We start from the raw sequence: 5,000 nt of genomic DNA, 5'->3' as shown, positions 1-5,000 counted from the left end.
CAATGGAATCTTGCAAATTTGAATATTAATGAGTGGGCTGTTTCCTAAATGTTTTTTTAAAATAATTTTTTCTATCTTGCTACTAAAAATGTCTTCAAAGTTATTTCATGATAATTATTATTTTTTTCTTTTTTCATTATTTTTTTTTTTTTACATTTCACAGACGTGTATGACATGATAAAATGTGGCTATACAAGAACACGGTCCAAAAAATATACAAAAAGACGTACATATCCGCCGCGGTGAAAATAACACTCGTTCTTGAAAATAAACAAACAAACAAACATGAAAACAAACAGAGAAACACACACACACACACATGCACACAAACATGAAAACAGACAGAGAAACATACAAACACACACACACACACACACACGCACACAAACATTAAAACAAACATAGAAACATACAAACACACACACACACACGCACACAAACATTAAAACAAACAGAGAAACATACAAACACATGTACACACACGCACACAAACATCAAAACAAACAGAGAAACATACAAACACACACACACGCACACAAACATTAAAACAAACAGAGAAACATACAAACACACATGCACACACATGCACACAAACATGAAAACAAACGGAGAAACATACAAACACACACGCACACACAAACATGAAAACAAACAAACAAACACACGCACTCGCACTTAATTCTACGTTTAGTTTTTTTAGTTTTTTTTTTTTTTTTTTTACTAATCGCTATTATTCACAGCATCACTTTTTTCCCTTTATAAATACTATGAACCAGCTATTAAATTTCCCATATATTTCTATATTCTTAATTATCTTTTATTTTATTTTGTTTTATCTTATTCTATTTATTTATCTATCTACTTCTCTATTTATCTAATTTAATTCAATTTAATTCAATTTTATCTTATTTTCTTTAATTTTACTTTATTTTAGTTTATAGTCTATTTAATTTAATTTTATCTTATTCTACTTTATTTCATCTTATCTTTTTACTGTTACTTTTTTAGGGAGGGGGAGAAAGAGGATGGGGAGGTGAAGAGGGGGTGGAGGAGGGAGAGAGCAAGGAGGGGGAGAAGAAGTACGGGAGGAGGAGGTGGAGAAGGAAGAAGGGAGGAAGGGGGAGGGAGAGAGGGTCGGGAGGAGAAGGGGAGGAACAGGAGAAGAAGGAAGAAAGGGAGGAATAGCAGGAAGAGGAGGATGAAAGAGTATGAAAATACGAAGGAGATGGAAGGAAGACAAATACATGAATCCATAAAATCGATTCGAAAAATGAAACAAAAAGAAAGAATAAAAACCGGAAAGATAATATTTCATTAATTCTATTTACATGTTACATATAATTTTAATTCATATTCTCTTATCCTCCTCATCATCATTATTCTTATCATTATCATCCACAACCTCATTATCAACATCTCATCTTCATCACTCTTATTCCCTATTCCAGCATTTTCAATTCCTTCCTCTCTTCCCTCCTTTCTCTCTCTCTCTCCTCTAACGCCTCCCATTTTTATCTCGATAATTCTCCCGCCCTAATCCTTCAGACGGCCGAATAAAACCCTTTTCATTGAGGGAGAGAAATATGTCTATTGAAAATTTAATCGAGGAGGTTTATATTGAGAGCATCGGATATGCATCTGTCTGTCAGAGAGGGAGAGAGAGGCTGGGCGGGAAATCATTTTCGAGCTGGAGGACGAGAGGGAAATGTGAAGTGTTTTGTTGTTTTTGTTTTGTTTTGTTTTGTTTTTTTGTTTTCATCTCTTTGTGAATTGTTTCCTTTTTTTCGTTCGTTTGTTTTTCTATCGTCTTTGTTTCTGTCTATTGCTCTCTCTCTCTTTGTCTGTCCTCTCTATCTGTGTCCTTCCCTCTCTCTCTCTCTGTCCTCTCTATCTGTGTCCTTCCCTCTCTCTCTCTCTCTGTCCTCTCTATCTGTGTCCTTCCCTCTCTCTCTCTCTCTCTCTGTCCTTCTCTCTCTCTCTCTGTCCTCCTCTTCGTGTTCTATTTTTTGTATCTTTCTTTCGTCTTTGGTCTGTCCTCACTTTTTCTTTCAAGTTTTCCTTCTATACTTCTTTCTTTACTCTTCTTTCATTTCGCCTTCTCTTCTCCTTATTCTCTTTCCATCACTTCGCATCTCGCTCTCCTTCTATCCTTTCTCTTTTCCCCTCATTCTCCTTATCCCTTCAACCCTCTTCTCATTCCCTACTTCCTCATCTCCCCTCCTCTCTCTCTCATCCCTTCCTCCCTCATTCATCCCCTCCTCCTCCTCCTCCTCCTTCCCTCACCTCCCCTCTCTCCCCTTCCTTCCTGGCCTCCAATACCAATTTTCGTAAATCCGGCATACTTCTGTTTCTGTCGCCATCTTGGGGGGGGAGGAAAGAATTAATTATTCCTCGAGGGTCATATAGGCTTACGTGATTCGAACTCAGGTTTATGTTCCTCCGAAATCGAGGCTGACTTACTCGCTCGTAAAATAATCTGAGAAAGTGTTATTCTTTAATTCTTTTACTCTCTACTCTTTGCAAATTCGATTATATATATATACATATATATATATATATATATATATATATATATATATATATATATATATATATATATATATACACACACACACACACACACATATATATACATACATTACATACATAAATACATATATACAAACACACATACATAATTACATACACACACACACACACATATATATATATCCATAGAACAAATGCCTTCTCAACGGAAAAACTCCGAAAGCCATGAAAAATACAATTACTTTGATACATAAAAAGGAACAGAAAGGATCTAAAAAAAAAACTACCGCCCCATAAGCCTCCTTTCAGTTACCTACAAACTGTTCCCAAAAGTCACCACAGCTCGCATCTCTGACAGTCTGGATTCTAACCAGCCTAGAGAACAGGCAGGCTTCCGCAGCGGATTCTCAACAACAGACCACATCCACACGCTCACCCGAATAAGAGAAAAAATAAACGAATATAGGAAACCCCTGTGTATGGGATTCATCGATTGCGAAAAGGTATTTGATTCTGTATAAATTACCAGCAAGTATTAGAAGCTATTCGAAGAATGAGTAAAGGAGGTATAATGTAAATTATTGGAAGATATATACGAAGATGGGAGAGCAACCATCAAGCTCCACGAGGAAACCGATAAAATACCAATTGAAAAAAGGTGTTGGACAGGGCGACACCATCTCACCAAGACCGCTTACAACTTGCCTCGAGGAAATATTCACGAAGCTAGAATGGAACTGAAAGGGTCTCGAGACAGAAGACGAATACCTATACAATCTAAGATTTGCGATTGATATTGTTCTCTTCGGTGAATCGACAAATGAAATGCAGGAATTAATAAACGATCTGAATAGAGAAAGTCTGAAAGTCGGATTTAGGGTGAACAAGAAAGAGACTAAGGTCATGTTCAACAGTAAAGTTCAAATCAAACAGATACATGTACAAGGCGAAGCGCTAGAGGTAGTGGGCGAGTATATATATATATATATATATATATATATATATATATATATATATATATATATATATATATATATATATATAGAACAACTCGTACAGACAAACACATCTAACGAATTGGAAATAAAGCGACGCATCAGTCTAGGCTGGAGCGCCTTCGGTAGACACGATAGCATACTCAGAAGCTCTTTGCCAGTATGTTTAAAAAGAAAATTCTTCAACCAGTGCGTCCTCCCAGTTATAGCCTATGGATCAGAAACATGGACTACAACCAAATTACTGGAGAGGAATCTAATAAATGCCCAGAGAGGGATGGAAAGACCGATGCTGGAATTAGCCTCGGAGATCGGAAGAGGGCGACGTGGATCAGGGAACAGACAAAAGTGAAAGATAAACTCGGGAGCATCAAAGAGAAGAAATGGCACTGTGCGGGCCATCTATGTCGGAGACTGGACGGCAGACGGACAAAGAAAGTAACAGACTGGGCTGTAGATAACATAAAGAGGCCAAGACCCAGACCAATGACGAAATTTGGGGCCAAGACTGGAAACAAAAATCACGACAGGAAAAGTTGGAAAAGATTGGGAGAGGCCTACGTCCTGCGGTGATTCAGGCTGATGGTGATGATGGCACGCGGGTGTGTGTGTGTGTGTGTGTGTGTGTGTGTGTGTGTGTGTGTGTGTGTGTGTGTGTGTGTGTGTGTGTGTGTGTGTGTGTGTTCATGTTGAACAAATTGCAACAGGAACAACGAAGGGAAGAACAAGGAAACACACGAATATGCTGTACATTCGTGTTTTCTTGTTCTTATCTTCGTTGTTCCTGTTGTGTGTGTGTGTGTGTGTGTGTGTGTGTGTGTGTGTGTGTGTGTGTGTGTGTGCATTTACACATACAAGACTGTGATCAAAAGCAAATCTCGAACATTATTCTATAGAGATAAATGTCACATCCATTTCGAATGAGCCTTCAAAGTTCTTTAAAAATTATCAGATAATATTCACTTTCCCTCTTCTCCTTCCTTCTCCCCTCTCTCTCATTCTGCGTCAAATGCACGTCCACGCGAATATGAGGGGAAGGGAGGGGAGTGGAGGGAAGGGGAGGAGAGGGTGGGATGGAGAGGAGATGGGAGGGGAGAGGAGAGGAGAGGGGAGGGGTGGAGGGGAGTGGAGTGGAGTGGAGGGGAGGGAAGGGGTGGAGGGGATGGGAGGAGAGAAGAGGAGAGGGGAGGGGAGGGGTGGAGTGGAGTGGAGTGGAGGGAAGGGGTGGAGGGGAGGAGAGGGTATGAGGGGAAGGGAAAGGAGAGGAGAGGAGAGAGGGGAAGCGAGGGAGGGGAAGGAAATTAGAGAGAGAAGTTAAGAGGAGGGCAGTGGAGGGGAGGGAAGAGAAAAGATAAAAGAAGGGAAGGGAAAGGAAGAGAAGAGTAGAGAAAAATGGTTATGAGAGAAAAAAAAACGATTAAGAAGGGAAAGAAAAAAAAGAAGAAAGAAAAAGGCAAATAACAGAACGGAAGAGAA

The sequence above is a fragment of the Penaeus vannamei genome, chromosome 8 (genome assembly GCF_042767895.1).
Source record: "Penaeus vannamei isolate JL-2024 chromosome 8, ASM4276789v1, whole genome shotgun sequence".
Classification (NCBI taxonomy): domain Eukaryota; kingdom Metazoa; phylum Arthropoda; class Malacostraca; order Decapoda; family Penaeidae; genus Penaeus; species Penaeus vannamei.
This window is presented reverse-complemented; position numbering follows the sequence as displayed.